Here is a 19,043-nt window from a genome sequence, read left to right on the forward strand (position 1 = left end):
TAAAGTATAACAGCCTCAGGTGTTTATTTCCAAAGAGCATTTGCAAGGAAAAGGGGGGAAAAAATCTAATAAAAAGCCTGTGAGGTGTTGCATTAGGAAGTAATCATGCCACTAAATCACCGGAGCCTGTAGCAGGCACCTAAGGACTTTGCTCACCGCTTCCACCCTGTACCTGCTGGGCACAGGAGACCCCCAGGGGCTTCAGTTGCCCTTGGAGAGGCCTCAGGTGCAGTCACCAAGTGGGACAGGACGGCAGGCTCAGGAACCTGGAGGCTGAGACCATGGGAGTACCCTGGAGCCTCAGCTCTCCCTTGCACGCCCGCCAATGACTGCCTGCTTTTGCTCTTTGCTCACCGCACACTTGCTCTGTGAACTGACCATGGGCCAGATGGTGGCACGGAACAGTGAAGTTGAGATGTCCCGAGGAAGGAGGCAAAGGCCCCAAGCTTGTGTGGGCTGGGTGGCAGGTGGGCAGGGGAGTCCAGCCTCGGCCAAGCCTCTTCTAAGTGGTGGGACCACCTGGGGAGTGGGGTCCATGGACACAGTGCTGCTGCCTGCCTGACAGAGCATCCTGCAGGATGGGAGCCTGCTGGGCAGTACACAGGAAGGATAGCAGTGTTCCCACCCAGCAAACCTGTGCTCTTTGGGGACAACGTAGAGAAGGAGAAAAAAAGTGTAGCTGGGATATTTTCACACCCAAGGCCTCCACACCCACTTTTGTGGCCTGGCCTACTCCTTGCCCCACTGTGCGTCCTGACAGAGCAGACAAAGATTGCCTTCCAGCCCCACACAGCAGCACCCTTCTGGCTGGTGCTCCACAGTGGTCAGACTCACCTGAGAGCAGGTGGCAAGGGTCCCTAGAAGCTTCCATTTCTGACTGGCCCCTTGTCCTGAGCAGCTGAGGACCATGGCCGCCTGACAGGTCTTGGCTCAGCCCTGTTATTAAAGCCCCCAGAAAGCTCTGCCAGGAGTTGGCCAAAAAGTCCATCTTTTGGCAATTTATCAGGGTAATAAATGGCTTTTCCTACTGTCAGCGGTGCTGTGCCCCGACCCTCATGCGGTGTGCTGAATGCCTTGAGATTAATACTGCTCACGGTGAAGTGTAATTACCAGCTCCATCACGGTGCCAGGCACATTTATCCACTCGATCCACTCGCCCTTGGAGGCCACATCCATCAGCAGTGGGCCACCCCACAAGGCCACATCCTGCCCTGGCCCTCAATGTTCCTGGTAATGACTGAGCACATCGGCAGCCATGGCAGGTGCTGAGTCACCGGCTGTGGCTGCCCAGGTGGCTGGATCCCTACCCTGCCTGGGTGATATCTGCTACTTCAGAGGCCTGTCTCATAGAAGTTGTTTCTCACAGTTTGGGGGCTGGAAGTCAGAGACCAAGGCACCAGCAGATCAGAGTCTTGTGAGACCTGCTTCCCACCTACCTCCCGGGGCCGGGGGGTGGGCGGCTCTCATTAAGAGCCTGATCTCTTGCCTCCAGGGTCCCTGCTGTGGCCTTGCCTGTGACCTCCCAAAGGCTTCCCTTCCTAGCGCCTTCACATTGCAGAGGTTTCAACATGAGAACTCGGGGACATAAACTCCAGCCCATGGCATCCTACCCAACACCCCAAATCCATGTCTTTCTTATATAGAAAACACATTAATCGCGATAGCTCCAAAGTCTTGACTCTTTCCAGTACTAACCTATGGACCTCAGGCCCACAGTCCCATACAGATATCCTCTAAACCAGAGATGGAGACTCATGGTGGAGGCGCCACGGGCAAGGCCCCCACTCCCAGCATGAAATCAGGTAGGCTACACATGTGCTCCCCAAACACCACGGCAGGACACGCAGGTGACAGATGCTCGCACCCTGGGAGGGAGAAATGGGAGAGAGAAAGGCGTGACAGCCTGAGTAAGCCCAAGGCCAACAAGGCCAGCCCCCTGGACTTCTCAGCTCTGGCTCTGCACCTGAGCCCACTGGGGAGGGAGCCCCACCTCCACAGCCCCTAGGTTCCTTGCAGAGGCCACTGGGTCCTTTCAAAGTCTCCTCATGGGCTTGGGATTTAGCTCAGTGGCGCCACGCCTGGCTGGCAAGGTCCTGAGTTCAATCCCTGGTGTGTGTGTGGGGAGGGGCGGGGAGAGTCTCTTCATGAACATAAGGACACAGCCCTGACCATTTGTGTACCTCTTTAGGGTCCACCCTGACCTTAAAGAACTAGCTCTGAGGCCCCCAATCAAATTCAGGAGACACCCCCCACCCCTGCCCTTCCAGTGCCTTCCCCTCCCATCACACGGGTCCATTCGATTTCCCCAGGCTTCAAGTGGCCTCACCCTAAGCCTCAACCCCAGGAGAGCTCTGTCCTGAGGAAGGGGAGCACCTTCTTGCAGGCCTACCTCACAAGCAGTTTTCCAGGCCGGGTGAGGGAAGAGCAGGCACCCTGCACACAGCACCATACGTGCCTGCAGCACCCAGCCATCTGCCTGCTAATTTGTTAATTATTGAGCAGATAATTTATCATCTCAGCCCGCTCGCTGTCTGTTTATTACCTACAGTCTGCATCGACTGAGTGCCGTGTGAACAGAGATAAGCGTCATTAATAAACGTTCAGGAGGAGGCTCCCAATAGGTCCAGCCCAGTTCTCTGAAGCTCCCTCAGCAGTCACTGAACTGAGAACAGCACAGGCCTTGCTCTGGACAAGCCCTAATCAGCTTGCCGTGGCCCCAGATGCTCGTGTCCCTTGTGTCCCCTCAGGCTTGGTGTGTCAGGTGCCCCTGAATGTTCCAGGACTGCCTGGGCTCAGGCTGCAGTGGATGGAAGAACTCAGACCACTCCCGGGTCCCCTTCACTTGGGGGTGGGCAGGACTGTGGGACTCCGCCTCCCTCTCTGGGGTGTTCCTAGGCTTCTCACACCGTGGCCTTTGGGACATGCAACAAATGTGCACACAGCACCTCAGGTGCCCTGGCTGTGTCCTCCAGACAGCACCCTGTGGATGCCCTCCTGGGTAGGTGTGGAGGGGGTGTGTGAAGGGACAGGAGCCCGATCTGGGTGGTGCTGGATTTCCCTCCCAGCACCCCGAGACTCCCTCTGGCTAGCAGTGTCCAGCTGTCTAAGGGATGGCTGTGGGAAGACCTGCCTCCCCCTTCCCTGGGCTACTCCATCAACAGCCCCAACGAGGAGGGGGTGGTGCAGGCCTGGCCCCCCTTCCTTGGCCTACATCCACAGCCCCAACAGGGGTGCAGTGTCTCTGTCCAGACGGGCTGATGTTCAAATGCCCAAGATGCTTGGCTAAGTGTCCTAGGCTCTTGGGGTACCCCCTGGTCAGGGCAGCTCGGATGGCGGGCAGCACACTTCTGTGGTCTTGTACGACCTCGTCCCTGGCTAGGGAGGAAGAAGAGGAAGAGGAGGGCGAGTGGCCAGGGAGGAAGCTGGGACCCTGAAGAGAGGCTGTGCAGGCAGGTGGCCCCACTGTAGCAAGAGCTCTCTTCCATCTGGCTCTCACCTCCCACCAGCCCTTGTCTCTTGAGCCTCTTGGGCCAGGAAGGCAAGAGGAGCAGGGCTCCAGGTGTATGGGACAGGAAGGCACTTGGGTCAGGCTTCTGACCCCAACACACAACCCTGCTGGCCAGTGTCCAGCCCCTGCTGTCCTCAGTGACACAGGGCCAGTGTCCCGTTACTGGGCCCGGCCCATGCTGTGGCTGGCTGTTCCCTAGAGCCCAGACTCTTTCCTGAACACATTAATTATGACAGAGTAAACAACATGGTTTTGAAAAATGCATGTTTCCGTTTGATTGCTTTTTTTAATTGGTTGGTTTAACATTTGAAATTTGATTTAATTTTGACTTGCTTTTCCTCAGCACGCGGTCAGGTTGGTGAGTGGTGGAAATCATTACTGAGCACATTCTTTAATGGTGGGCAGGGGTCCCAAAGCACGCGCAGGGTTCTGCTGCCACCTGGGAGGGTGCTAGGATCCTTTCTTGCGGGCACCCCTACCCCAGTTTCGGGCTCCCAGTGGTGGGGGTGACAGTGGCACCAAGGTCAGACCTGCAGCCCCCTTGCCCATGCTCGACGTGGCTAGGGACATAGCCCTGGGGAGAGGGGCAAGAGGCCTGAGCGCCTGGCATCTCCATTTCTGGGTGTGGCCTCCTGCCCCAGGGGGGTCACCAAGGCAAGGGCAAGTTCCCTCGAGCCTGGGACTGTGAGATGACAAAGGCCAAAGGGGACTTGGGCCTGTGAGTGCCCCATGGTGCCTACTCTCCCTGGCCTGTCTTGTAACCACTCCGAGGGCAGGCCAGCCCCCCTGCAGTGGCAGCACCAGGCCACGTCTAGGTCCTCCTCTCACACACCACAACCTCCCAGTCCCTGTGAGCGAGGCCACAGCGTGGACGACAGGCCTCCCCAAGTCCCTGCTTTCGGCTCAGCCCCAGACCCGTTTCCTAGTGTCTGCAGCCTTGCACCTGCTTCCTTCCCTCTGCTGTGCACAGGGTGCCAGCCCATGCCTGTTCCCACGGGCATACTTGGAGGGGTCACTCCTGCATGGCCTCCGAGCAGCCAACCTTGCACGGAACACTGAAGCACCAGAGGAAGGACCACCAGCCCCTGGCCTCCTCCATGTCCCTGAGTGATGATGATGGAGAAGATGGCCCCGTGGGACAGAGGGAACAGGCTGCCGGATTCCCCAGGCATCAACTGCAGCCACCTCCAGACCTTACCTCTACTGAGTTCACCTCTTCCTCTCGGCCCCAGGGCAAGAGGGCAGAGGCTGCACCTGAGCCACAGCCCAGGTGACTGCTGGAAGGATTTGTAGAGCTGGCACTGCCCACAGCAGGGGCTTCACCTGGAGGCAGACCACAGTCTTGCCTGAGGGCCTCAGAGAAAGCAATGGGGCTCCTTCCAGGTGGGGGTATTCACAGGGCTCCTTTGGTCTAAGGCTCACAGACTTTACACTGTCCTTTGGGGACCCTGAGGCATCTGTTTTGAGGAGTCTGCCAGCAGGGAGGCACAGGACACTGGCAACAGCCCCCATGGCCCTCCAAATAACAGAGATAGGCAAGACCCCAGGGCTTGATCCCCTGCACATGTGGCCTCAGCTCCAGAGCATTTCCTTCTGGAGACACCCTGTCCCTTCCGCCACACATTACCCTTCTTCCCCAGATAAGTGTGGGGAAGACAAAGCTGCCCAGCTTTACCTGAGAGGCTTGGTGGTGCAGCCCTGTGCCCTGCCTCTCACCCCACTTACCAGTGGCATAGACTCGGCTCTGTGTTTCTGTGTGCCTGCTATAGGGTAGGTGGCCTGCTCAACTCCCTCTGTGCCTATAGGACTCTAAACTGCTTCCTGTGGGCCACCCCAGCCACGGGCACCTGATGGAGGGCGGGCCACCCTTCAGGGCCCAGAGGACTCTGCTCACAAACTGTTGGGCATGGAGCACCCTGCCCTGGGCTGCAGTCCTCCTGAGGAAAACACAGCAAAACATGCTCACACACAATGTGTGCTGACAGACCTGTGCACACCTAGGGCTAAGATCCCCTCACCTGGGGGAGGAACTTACAGCAAGCAAGTCACAGTTCCCAGGGTTACCATGCAGCATCAGAGAGAAAGAGGCAGCACAGTGTGCCCACAGGGTAAAGGTCAAACACAGAGTAGAAGTGACTGGGGGCCATTTGTGTTTAACACACACCAACATGTGTGTGTGCATGCTGTGCACACACCTCCATCACCACTAAGGATCTCTGCAGGAGTGTTTAGGAAATACCTAACAATGGCTGCCTGTGGGGCCGGTGGATTTCCAAAGTGCGCAATTTTGTAGTTTTTAATATCTGCAAACATACACCGTTGCAAAACTTTAACTAAAATTAAAAAAATTCAAATACTCCTAAAGAGAGTGGTCACCGAGCCCAGCACAGAGGGCCCATGACCTGGTGGCAATGTATCCCCGAAGTGCCTCATCTCTCTGCAACAGCTGGCCCACACCAGGCTGCTGCCTCCTCCCTCTTCCTCCCTCAGTATTGAGGGCCCAGACGCCAAGCCACCCTGATGCCCACACCACTGCAGGGACAAACAGACCCCTCCCCGGCGTGCCTGCTCTGTGGCTGGACAGTCAGCTTCCGATGTCTGCCTGGCACCTCAGAGAGGAGGGGGCTCCAGGCCTTATCACAGCAGGCTCTGATGGAGGAAGGGGCAGAGGGAGCAACAGGCCTCCCCAGACGGGCTCTGCTGGGGAGCAATCAGGCAGGTGAAAGATGCTGCAAGCTGTGGGCGGGACCCACACCGGCCACTCGGCTTTCTATAACATGTCCGTAGGTGTGGAGGAGGAGCTCAGGGGTCAATGCTGGATGGGGCACAGCTTCAGGGGGAAGGTGCTCACACTGAGCACCAAGGACTGAGTAGGTCACAGGGAGCCTAAGGAGATGGTGCTGCAGGCAGTGGCTGGGTGAGCCCCAAGGCCCAAGGCCCAGAGGTTGCAAGGGGCAAGTACTCAAGTCCAGCACACAGTGACCAGCCTGAACCCCACTCCTGCCAGCCTCCTGCCTCATGCTCTGCCACCCTGGCCTTCAGGTAGCTCTTCGAACTCTCTGGAACATTCTCCTAGCTCTTCACAGGTGGTCTTTATCCTTCAGGCTCTGTTTCAACCTTCCATCCCCAGACCCCCTAGCTCCAGACACAGCTGTCCGCATGTCATGGATTGCTGAGGTCCCCACCGTGCCTACCCTGGGAGCACCGTGCATGGGAACGTGTTTCAGGATAGACACCTACCTCTTAGCTGTTCCAAGCCTCTCTTTACCATGGGGCTCAGTCTCCTTCAGAGCTGAGTGGACCTGTCCCCAGGAAGGGGGTGGCTGAAACTGCCAGTGGCAGACGTGTTGCCATGTCCAAAGACACCTGTACATTTAAACAAATGTCCCTGGCGTAGGGGCCCAGCAAGTGTGCTTGTGTGCCTCTGCTCAAATGGGGATCCCTAGGAGGGGGGCTGCGTGAGGCAGATCCGGGTCATGTGCCCAGGGCTAGGAAGGTGGTCAGCGAGCTCATTTGGGCCTTCTGTCTTCTGTGAGGTATGTCGCTGCAATGGCCACACACTTCTTTCCCACCTACAGCTGCCTCAACTGGCCCTGTCATGAGGAGACTGCTTGGCTCACCACTGCTACATGGCCATGCCAGATGCTGCTGGAGCAGGGTGCTAGGACCGCCCAGGAGGTTGTGGCTGGAAGAACAACTGATTTCACAAGGACAGCCCTTAGATGCATGGGTATGTGGTCAGCCCACTGGGCCATCTTGTTTATGAAGCCTACAGAAACACAGCAACAATCGGAAGACAGCCCCCGGCTCCCGCCTCAATTTGGCAGAAACATGCAGGATAAGAGTAGTCATGGTGCCTGTCACAGACTGGTGGAGGCAGTGGGCATGCAGCCACGTGTGTGGAGGTCCACACACCTGGGACAGGATTGGCCTTGAAGGAGCTGGTGGGTGACCCTCCACTCTCTGGAGTCCTTGTTGCCTTAGCACAGAGAAGAAAATGAGTCGAATATGGGTAGCTGCCTGGTGAGCAGGAGCAGGGCCTGCTGCCCCTTCCAGGGAGCAGAGCGAGAGCTTAGGGTCCCAGGTCTGCACAACAGCTTGGGATGAGGCAGTGCACACACACAGGGCTGGCTTAGGACACAGCAGGGGATGAGGGCTGCCCAGCCACCCTGGCTAAGGGCCAGATGATCCACGGTGCAGCACATGCTGTGCCACACAGTTGTATGGCATCTGGGTTTCCACCTCTTTGAGGCTGTATCTCCTCAGCTATAAAATGAGACAATGGTTGCTACCACAATGCTTCAGCAGAGGCCTGAAGATGCCCGGGAGACAACCTCTGGTTATGCCATGCGATGACCTAGGATGAAGCCTTGACCTGGAGGGAAGAGCAAGGCTGCTGGTGGCTCTGTCTCTGGTCGAGGGCTACTGTGGAAGCCACCAGCCCAACACTGGTGTCACCACGAAACCTCCTCCTGGGTGTTCCTCCCCAGCTCCTGCTCTGAAAGGTTGGATGCTCTGTACAAGCCCGATTACATGACATCTGGTTTTCTTGTTTTGTTATCAACTGACTGTAATATAATGTAATGGCTGATGACACTGTCGATTTGTATGTGGTGGCCAGATAGCTCTTGTGACCCCACAGAAGGAGCCGGTCATCCCTAGTGGTTAGCAACAGCCTTGCAGAAACAGGAACAGCACCTGGGAGGGGCACTGGAAGGCATATCTGAAATAACGTGAAACAGCTCATGGACCGCAACTCATCCAGGTGGGACCAGCCTGTCAAGAGAGGGATCAGGTGGGCTGGACACCACGGGCAGCAGACAGAAGCTGGATGACAGGCGAGGCAAGAGTGAGACCAGGCATGAGCGTCTGGATCAGACAGAGTCCAGCACAGGGAATGGTCGGGATCAAGGCCTGCTCCCACCCAGTGTGCAAGCCAGAGGTGCTGCTTCCTCACCTTGCCTTTCAAATGAGCACTAAGGGGGCAGGAGGCAGAGCAGCACTGGCCTCTGACTGGGCCCTGTCCTCCCCGGGGAGACTCCAGCCAGTGCTCAGCTTCTCTGAACTCGTACCTGCTCAGCCCATAATGAGAGTGGGCTGTGCCTGTGGGCAGGAGAGGGTCCCTGGTCCCTGTCCAGTGGCTCTCAGGTGACCCCCACTCTCCCCACTGCGCTTGGAGCTGGCTTCAGTGTGTTGTAGGGTGTTTAGCAGGATCCCCGACCATGTGACAAATGAAGTGTCTGCTGGGAGGCAGGAGGAGCCCAGCTGAGAACGGCTACCCTACAGGAAAATAAGGCTCATGCCCCCCTCACCCTGCCCTCAAGTCCTGTCCTGTTCCAAGAAGTCTGACAGGGATCCCAGAGTAAGAACCTGCAGGATTTGCTCTCAACAATGGCTTTGTAGCAGGGTCTGGCTTATATGCAGCTGCTTCGCCTGTCCTTTGCTACTTGCTACCGGAGTTTCTCAATCCTTGACAATGTCAGAATCCCTATCTGTATGGTAAAATGAGCCAGATCTGCCTTGCTGTGCTGGGAAGGAGCTGCCCAGCTGGTTCACAAGCGGAAGTCACCTGTAATGTGCCCTAGAGTGCTGTTCACTTTGGGGCTTTAAGTCAGCCGCCCTTGCTAAAGTAAACAAACTCCTTATTAAAGTCAGCTTTGTATTACCACTGTTAAGTGAAACAACCCTTGCCTGCTATAGAGTAACTACGAAAATAATTAAACAAACAAAATAACCCAATGGAGCCCCCATCCACTTGCCTTAGGCTGGCGGTGGAGCTACCTGGGGCCAGGCAGAGCAAAGTCCTGGGGGTCACACAGGCCCCCATGTTCCATGAGCGCTGACTGAGGTGGTCCTACACTGTCTCTGGGGACAGGGAGGCCACATGAGAAGAGGTGAGCCCTGGACTAGTCTGCATAGAGGGTCCCACGAAGAGGTTTAGTAGAGCTCAGGGATAGGGGAGCATTGTCAATCAGGAGAGGGAGGGAGGAAAAGGACTAGATATCTAGTTAAGGATTGGCTAAGGGTCCACGGAGAGCCCATTACAGGCCAGCTATGGCCAAGTGCTCACCCTGGCCATAGGCAGTAGCCATCAGCACAGGCAGGCTGCGGCAGACCTCTTCCTGCCTGCGGGAGGCCTCCCCAAAGAGGGAGGGGGCTGGTGCTTTGGTCCTGGGGATGGTGGCATATGGCCTGCAGGCAGCCCCTTCCTGTGTCCAGGAGGCTGGAGGGCACGAGCATGGGCACCATCCTGGCCTTGGTTACTGGACTGTTGCTGTTCCACGCCATGCCCACTCTAGCTAGCCTGGTTTATAGCCAAGAGCCTCAGGTGCAAATGGACATCACTTTCCTCTGGCCCTGCGGCCCAGTGGACAGTGCTCCCAGCACTCCCGGGGGCCCATGAGACTGTGTGTTCCCACTGTCTGCTTCAGGCACCTGCAACTGTGGGCAGAAAGCCCGAGAGGAAGCCTGAGAAGCCAACTTAGTGGGGTCAGCAGGGGCCAGATGCTCCCTCTCAGGAGGCCCAGGGTGAGGGCCTTTGGGAGGAGGGATGAGGAGGGAGCCCTTTTTCTGAGGAGGAGGGAAAGCTCTTGTCCAGAACTAGCACTGCCCAAGCAGGGCAGGTCTGGGCCTATTTTCTGGGTGGGGCCTGGGGGAGGGGCAATCTTCCCAGAGCTTCAGGGAACCAGAAGATCAAAGGCCTGGCCATTCCCTTTGATGGGGCCAAGCTCAGAACAGGATGTGTCATTATCCAAAGTGCTCCTGGCTTCTGAACACCCCCCTGCCAGCAGAGTCTTTAAAGGGCCAATTGGAACATCCTGGAGACACACCAGCAGCTGGGCAATTTATTAGGAAAGGAAATGTTTCTTGGACCTTCCAAAAGAGCCAGCTGGAGGATTCCTGGAACATGCAGGATGGACACTGCCTCTGGAGCCTGCCTCCCACTCACCACACCCACTGTCTTGAGCACCCACCCCATGCCCAGCCATCAAGCCTTTGCTGCCCAAGTGACTGGGGAGGGGCAGCACCCAAGCAGCTTTCGGGATAGTCCCCACGAAGGCCTGTCCTGTCAGGTGTGGGGGATCCAGCGCGGCCCAACCAGGACTCCTGGGAGATGTAGGGTGTCCTCCTGCCCCTCAGATCGGAGCTGACCGCTCAGGGCAGGTTCCAGGAACTTTGGGACAGGCGCCCACTCCTCTCTTTCAATCTCGGAAGAAATTGGTTTCATATTATTTACAAGAGCAGCGCATCAGAGAAGCCTGGGGGAAGATGAGTCTTTTACAGCTGGGGAGGAATGGAAGCCCAAGGAGGGATATTCAATATTAATACCATCACCTCGTCGTGGAATCTGGTCTTCTTGGTAACCGGAGGCTGTTCACACAGCTCCCTCGAGGAATGCCTTCCACAAACTTGGATGTGAACTAATTAAGTTTGCACAGTTAATCAGGACTGGCTGCCTTGGAGACTCGGCATGCACAGACCCAGAGACAGGCTGTTGTGTGCTAGGAGGCGATTGCTCCCTTTATCTATCTCATGGCAGCCTCTGCCTGCAGGCTAGAGCACCACCCACTCAGCCAACCCCACCAGGGCCTGCAGCAGAGCCCCCTGCTCCTGCACCCAGGGCTTGGCGGTTCCATGACCTGGACAACAGCTTCTAGTTTAGCTCAGCTAAACCTCCAGAGGGCCCTGGTCTAGCTGCCAGTGTGACCAGTACTAGCCCTGCAGGGCTGGTCCAGGCAGGCAGTGCCTGACACATGAACAGCCTCTTGGTGGCACAGGAAGCTAAGCCTGGCCTGGGCTAGGAGGCTGGCTGGTTGTGAGTCTTCTAAGCCAAGCCAGGCAAGGAGAGGCAGGGTGACTGTCCTGTTGGCACTGTGCTGGGGACCCTACCTGTGCTGCACAACTGGATCCAACTCCATGACCGCCTGCCCAAACCTCCACTCACTGAGGAGGAGCCAGGACTATCTGCCTCTGTCACCCGTACTCCTGACCACAGGGGGTCACTGAGGCACCTGGTGGCCCAGAGGTGGGGACCTGAGGCTGGCCACAGTTTGAGAACCTGAGACTTAGCCAAGCCAGGGTGGGAGAGGGAGACTGAGGCAGTCAGGACCCTGCTCTGCAGGCTTGGTGGGAGTGTGATGTAAAGGTTTCCTCTGGTTGGCTGGCATCGCCAGGCTGTGCACCAGGGACACAATGAAGCTACCTCCCAGCAAAAGGCTCTCAGAGGGCCCAGGGCTAAAGAAAAGTGGGGGTGGGGGGACAGGAGCAGAGGATGGCAGGTGCTGGCTGTGGTGGCACAGACCCAGGAGCTAGAAGAGAACAGGTTCCCACACAGAACAAGGGGCAAGGGCTGTGCTCGAGGCCCTGGGGAGCAGCTGGCAGCAGCATCTTTGCTCCTTGAGGCCTCTGGGCCGTTTGGATCCCAGACAGATGTTAGGAGCCTGTTCACTTAGTCCTTCAGCAGAGAGCAAAGGGGAAGCACATCCTGGAGGGTTCTGATTGTGATTCTACCTGCTGCCATGGCCCGATTCTCATTCTGGGCACCTCAGCTGGCTGAGGCTCCCAAAGGCAGGAAGAGAAGGGCTGCAAGGCCATGTGTCTCCTCCTCCAACCACAGTCTCCTTCAGTAAGATGGTTAGGAAGGGGACATGAAGGGCAGCCCTCATCAAAGGGACCCGGCAGGGCCTTAGCTATCAGCTCTGGACATTAACTGGAGCTGAGCCTGTTTGAATGACTTATTAAAAATAGATTACAATGCATTTAAGAGTCTCTGCCCCGATAAGAATCACATCATTAAAACACTGTCGTCTCGTGCTTTTCCACCACCTCTGGTAATCAGGAGAGACATCGGGCTTTAAGAGACCCCACATCCCCTCCTTCACAAGGCCAGCACTTTTGTACACTGCCTGAGGATGGCAGGAGGGAGGCTGTGGATCCAGTCCTGATTCCTGAGTTTGGCTACTGCTGTCTCCAGAGCCCAAGGCATCTCACCCAGCTCCAGGTGTACAGGGTGGTGGGGGTTCCCACACATCAGCCCACTTGACTCCACAGTGGCCCCAAGATCACATGGTGGCACTGCCGGGACGCAAACACCATCTTCAAGTCTCTCCCTCTGCAACTCCTGGTCTCTGGGGGAAGCACAAGCTCTGTTGGCCTCTGACACCGTCCAGTCCCTGTTATTGGCTGTGGCTGCTGCAACTCATGCTGTTGGCCACCCCCATGTGTGTCCTTCAGTGGTTGACCTGACAGCAGATCTTAAGCAAGGCCTCCTGACTGCCTGGTGCCAGATAAGAACATCTGTGTGACAGGCCAAGGAGGCAGCAGGGAGAGCCAGGCAGGAGGGCCCCATTGGTCACCTCTCTCCAGCGTGACTTGAATGGCTGAGGCTGACCTGGTCTGCACAGGGTGAGCAAGCACAGGAGCCTGTTCCCTGATGGAGGGGAGGGTCCTACACCTGGGCACAGCGAGGAGAACTGTGGGTAGGACAGGCTCCAAGGAGCTGCGATGCAGTGACCATCACAGGGGTGAATTCAGAGGCATGGAAGACCGCAAACAGCAGAGACCACAGTTCCATGCAGACTACGGTGCCAGCTTAGGAGCTGGAAAGTGATGCGGGAAGAGCAAGGAGCCTAAGTGTGCACACGTCACACCACGCTGTGCAAGGATGCTGCCCTCCCACATGGCTCCTGCCACCTGACCAGGCATGGCTTCAGGTGCCCAGAACCTCTGATTAAGGTCCACTAAACCTCTGCATTGCCTGCTGCCAAGTTGCAGTAGCCACCCAACAGTCTGCTCAGCCCAGGCTTCATGGTCCTTGAAACAAAGGAGACCTTCATGGACCTTGAACAAGTGAGCCGTGAGAACAGCTGGGGAGCATGTTTCTGGGCCTCTGCCTATGGGCCATGTCCCAAAGGCAGGTCACTGTAGGGAAGTTGGAGGTCCCACTGACAGGCCAACAGACTCCTCAACCCATGGATCCCTCCTGGGATGTGGGGACCCCCGTCAGATGTGTGTCCTTGGCAGAGTGAGGCCAGGGCTCAGCCCAGCTGTGCTTCCAGAAATAACTCATGAAGTACTGCCTGGCGGGTTGGCCAGGGCACATGTGACCGATGCTTTATGCAGGGACTGTATGCTGGGCCTTGCTCTGCTGCATTCTCAGAATCTTAGTGCTCTGGGGATTTCCCACACTCTCCGAGGTGCTGCCGGCAAGTCACCTTGCTCCAGGATGTTCTTTCTTGCAGATCAGAGCGGTTCCCTGGCCTGTCTGGGAATATTCACTAGGGCTTGACAGGCCCGGGCCACGGATTGGCAGTGTGACCCCTGGCACACCCAGTATTCTGCACTGTGACCCCAGCATACCTAATACTCTGCATAGTGACTCCGCCCCTACATATAGTCCAGCAGTGCAATCCCAGGTGAACCTATCCTACAGAATGATGCAGGCCTCTCCTACCCCAAACTCTCCTACATGGCTGTCTCCCCTGGTCCAGGCTGGGACTCAGCAGGCCTGGGCTGGGGCCTGAGCCCGTGTATCACTGTAAGTCCCCAAGGGGAGCTAGTGCTGCAGTCCCATGGGCCACATGTGCACCAGGACCTGATACTAATGTCCACCTCATACAGCTGCCAAGGGTCATGGGAAAACCTCAGGCTGATCGGTACCAGAAGACACTTTGGGGAATTGGCTGTCATCCAATGCATGTGACCTTAAGCATACCCCAGGCACCCACACAGACTGTACCCTACATCCCCTGGTGGATGCTCCCTCTCACAGCCCTGGGATGGGGCCTGCTGCCTCCTGCCAGGCTCCAGCTCCTCCTGCTGCTCACTACCAGGGATCTCCAGCAGGAGGTGTGTCCCAGCTCCCTGACTTGTGGGGGACCCTAGGACAGGGCACATGACACCGCCTGGATGAGTTTGGTGTGTATGAAACGGAGTCTCCCCTGCTCTCCAGCCTTCACCATCAGAGACACAAAAAAAAGCACTGAGAAATGGGCCAAGAGTAACTGTAATCATGCTCTAACCTGGCTGTGCCATTAATCTCCCAGCCACCGATGGGTAATTTAATTAGAGTGAGTTTGTAATGAGTTACAATCATCAATTAGCACCATTGCAGTGAACACGGTGGAGGGGAGCCGAGGACCTCAGTCCATTCTTGTGATGACAGGAGCTGGTTCTGTGCACCACTAGGCTCTGCCTTTAACATCGCCGGCTGGCAGCAGTTGTGTGTGTGGAGTATGATGCCCACCAGACCCACTGGGCGCTTCCAAGATGCTCTGACAGGATGGCCATTGAGGGTGAGCTGCAGAGGCAGGGACCAGTGGAGCCAGCCCAGAAGGGCCTGGCCCTGGCCATGGGGGTAGTGGGAGGGAACCAGGTGAACAGTGCATGGCTGGGTTCAGGGCCAGCAGTCGCTAAACCAACAGCGCCTCTCATCTCCTTTTCTGTCCCCTCTGCCACTTGGTGGTACTGGGACAATCCTGGCGGTGCTGGGCCAGGCATTTCACAGGCTGGTGAATGTTGGAGGCCCAGCCCAGTGAACAGCTCTTGAGCAGGCACTGGAGAGAACGATAGGCCCCACATGTCACTCTGAGCAGGAGGGCTTGGATGAGCAGTGGGCCTCTAGAGGCAACTAAAGCACCTGGCCCAGGCTGCTGCACACCACCAAGCATGCTGAGTTCCTGAACTGGCAGCGACAGAGTAGCCCCTGCAGCTCAGGGCCTGAGTTCTGGCATTAGAGCCAGGGGCCACCCAGCGGGACCCTTGCCCTTGGTGACCCTGGGGACAACCAGACAAACATTTCTGGAGCCCATGTGGGCCACAGGTGGGAGAGGGTGATGGCTTTGGGGGGACAGGGCCTGGAGGTCCAGTCTTGGAGGAATCAGAGAGAGAGGCAAAGGTAGCGCCAGCACCAAGGGGTGAGGTGGGTGTGAGGTGCCCGGGCCTGCCAACGTGCCGGCAGGACTGCAGGAAGGATCCAAACCCACTTCACGGTCTCAACAGGGGCTTTGGGGACATCTCTACTCAGCCAGGCCAGGTTCTTCAACAGGGGTCACCTGCCTGCTTGGGCTTCCAGTCAGTTACAGAAAACAGCCATCACAAGGGCTCAAGGTGGGACTGGGCCTCCCAACAGGCTCTCTCACAGGCAGCTCCAACACCCTGCAGGTGCCACAGAGCCACCTGGGGAGAAGGGGCTGCTCTGCTCTTCTGGGAAGTTAGGCCTTTGTCCCACTGCTCAGCGACACCAGCCCTGCTACACAAGCCAGGAGTTGCTGGTGCCAGGAGAAAACTGAGTCTCTGTGGGGACAGCTGCCTGGTGAGTGTGGAGAGGGGAGGCTGTAGGAAACCTTGCCGATAGCTTTCTTTGTGCCCAAACCCTCCCCGAAGCTGTTCCTGGGAGGCTAGGAAAGAAGCCTGGTCACTGCAGTTATGAATGAAGGCTCTTACAGGGTTTGCAGGATCAAGGAGAGGAGAGGCAGGCACCGACTGAAGCTCCACATGGAGGCTATGGGCCAGGCCTCGCCTCCTGGGAGTGCTGGCCTTTCAGGCAGTGTGAGGGCATTTTGAGATGGCAAAACCAACAAAGGCTATTATCAACCAGATCCTTCTGGGGATCCCCTCAGCTCTTGTCAACCAGGTGTCTGCACCACTCAACTTGAGCAAGAGCCCCCCTCAATGCCTGATCTCCTTCCTTGTCTGACTGGTTCCTTCATGCTCCATCCCCTCGTCCTGGGTGATGTCTGGTCACCCCGCCCTGTCTCTGGCAAGAATCCTGCTTTGTAGATTTAGCCAGAAGCCCCTCTCCTTGATGCTTCCTCACACTGGAGTTGAGCCCAGTTCTGCACAGAGGTCTCCCTCCCTGTTGCATTAGTCCTGAATATAATCTGTTTTTACCACATTAACTCCTGTTTTTCTTTGCAGAAGGTGGACAGAAATCCTGGGGAGACTGGGTCAGCAGGCTCATGGGACACAGCCCGGGGACAGCACAGCAAAGGCCGAGGGCCAGTTTATTCACTGGCACCTTTCAGGGCAGATGGCCTGAGGCTTCTGGGTGAAGACAGGTGCGTGAATGACATGTATCCAGCCCTCCACATGGGCCCAGCTCCAGGTGGACAGACATGAGGTCCCCAACTGCTCTTCTGTGAGGGCTCAGGGGCTGGAGCTGGACTTTACCTCCTACGCTCAGGAGCTGTGGCACCCGAGAGAGCCAGGTGGCCTGAGAGCCTATAAGCAGTGCCCTGTGCCCTGGGCAGTGAGGTGGTGACATGCAGGACAGCTTCCAAGGGAGGGTCTACAGGTGGTGCTAGGAGAGGACAGGGAGAACCAGGGGCTGGCACATACAGGCGCTCAGCACCTGCTTTCTGAATGGGAAAGGCAGAGAGGTAATGACTGGGAGCCCTCGGGCCTGCAACCTCCAGAAGGCAGACGTGTGCACTGGTTAGCAGTCAGTTCACCCACCCTGTGCCTGGCTGGGCTGGGGGCGGGAAGTCACACCAGACCAGCTCCGACCCTATATCACCCTCTCCCAGGGGCGAACGGTGACCTCAGGAAGAACACGTCACTTTGCCAAACACAGTGAAGCTGCAGGCAGATGAGCAAAGTGACATTCTCTGAGTGCCAGACTGAGCCCCTGACACACAGGTCTCCTTCTTCCTCATGATGGCCAAAGGGTGCTCATGGGGACAGAGGCTCAGGGCTGCTTAAGCAGAACCAGGGTTTGAACTCAGCCACCAACTTGGAGGCCAGAGTCCTTTAGTTTCATTTTTAAAAATCAATTTCTTATGAAAAGTGAAAAAAGAGGTATACAGAAGTAGAGACTGCTTTACTCATTACCAATATCAACTGCTGAGCAATGTGCAATCGCTTCTCATCCACATCTCCACCCCAGCATCCCTCCTCCTGTCTCTGAACACTGTTCAAATCCCTGCCTTCCTAGCTGGTCACATGCAAATATTTTGGTTTGTAGTTTTACAAGATAATATCTTTTAAAGAGTTGCAGTGCCATAGTGAGCGCTCATTCCTTAATATCATCCAGTGTCCAACTTCCTCCCATCATCTCTTGGTTTTTTAAAAGTTTATTTAAATCAGGGTCTAAACACAGCCTATCTACTGCACATGTATAATTTGTGAGTTTCAGTCTGCTGACACCACCCGCCCCCGCCGGCCCCCTACCATGATGGGTTCTCTGGGCCTGCAAGTTGGTGGTTAGTCCTCATGGCCAGAGCTATGGCTGACTTTTCTGGTGAGAACACTCACAGGTATCCCGGCGCCTCTGCCTCCACCACGCGGCACTGGGTGTGACACTGGCAGCCATCCACAATCACTCTCCAAACCACGAAGGGCTGAAATGTGGGCACCAGCCTTCTGTCAACCTTATTTATTACCTGAAATATTTCTTTAAAGAGAAATTTCCCCAGGTATCCACTTGGTTATTGATATATTGCATTTGTATGGGAAAGGCAGGATAAACACCTAACTTTGCGCTTACTTGCTCTTTATCAGAACAGTGAGCTGGTTGGCTGGTATACTCCACGGGGACCAGGTCTGGCTCGGCAGCATTATGAACTTCAGGGTTTAAGCACATTTGCTCCCTCCGAAGCTATCCATCTGCCCAAAGCTCACATATTCTCATCCTCGGCTACCTAGGACTTTCTTCAGCGGCTGTCTGAGTCCCGGTGCTCTTGACTCCAACCCTGTGACAGGTCACTTGCCATGTGGGATGACAATGATGGCCTGGGCTCATCTCAGGACTTTTAGTCCATGTCTATGGGACCAGTTTATCCTAGTGTTTGGGGAAATGGTATCTGAAGACCACACTCAGGGTACAGTCCCTTGAAGCCAGATCCCTCCCTCTCACCAAAGTGCCAACTGGGTGGCGGGTGGTGAAATGCAGAATGGCTTCTGAGTGTGGCCAGCCCCAGCAGGCAGGTGGCAGGCTGGCTGGACAAGTGAGAAAACAGGGCAAGAAAGGTCTCTGCATACTACCAAGAGAAAGAGCATCGGTGTCCCCCACATTGGAGAAGTCTGCCCTTCCAGGCTCACCGTGGGCCGGGGTCTCCAGCATGTGCTGGGTCTGAGAAGCTCTAAGAGCAGCTTCAAACTTCAAGGTCTAGAGAGTCCACACGCCTCAGTCACTGTCCCTGTCACTGTCCCTACTGGAAGCCATGCCTGAGAAGTTAAAGGGGCAGGGTTCTGTGGCGGAGTCCTAAGCCTCTAATGTGAACAGCTATTGACACCCAAGTTGCAAAGCTCAGACTAACTGTGGGCCAGGGTCAGGAAGCAACGTCTCCCTAGAGAGAGCTGTGTTCAGTGCCTCTTAGGTTTGTCAGCAGCATTAGGTGTCGCCTGTCATTGCAGGCAGGTGCTGAAAGAGGTGGGCTTTGGTTGCTTGGTGAATTCTGGCTGGGTCAAACCCAAGGTCACACATCATTGTTTCTGATCAGAGGGGCCCACTTTCAGCATTCTACATGTGGGGTAGAACATCTTCATGAGCATGCTCTTCCCAGCTGCTTCAAAGCAAAAAGGGCAGAACATTCTT

At 56.3% G+C, this 19,043-nt stretch overlaps 1 protein-coding gene and 1 pseudogene across 5 annotated transcripts in view; both read right to left on the bottom strand.

Moving 5' to 3' along the window:
* The window catches only part of Mad1l1 (mitotic arrest deficient 1 like 1), a 348,970-nt gene that overhangs the window by 25,405 nt on the left and 304,522 nt on the right, over positions 1–19,043 (bottom strand). The window contains exon 18 of one of the 5 annotated variants that reach the window (XM_021254640.2): positions 1–19,043. This exon is cut by the window's right edge and continues 12,198 nt beyond it. The exons of the other annotated variants lie outside the window; for them this stretch is intronic. The gene's annotated coding sequence lies outside the window, so the exon portion shown is untranslated. 5 annotated transcript variants of the gene reach the window in all.
* Positions 1–19,043, bottom strand: part of LOC147822687 (pro-neuropeptide Y pseudogene) — a 26,641-nt pseudogene continuing 7,598 nt past the window's right edge.

This window comes from Heterocephalus glaber, unplaced genomic scaffold, assembly GCF_053883595.1.
Source record: "Heterocephalus glaber isolate CG9 unplaced genomic scaffold, H.glaber_assembly_v1.0 deba00001610, whole genome shotgun sequence".
NCBI lineage: Eukaryota > Metazoa > Chordata > Mammalia > Rodentia > Bathyergidae > Heterocephalus > Heterocephalus glaber.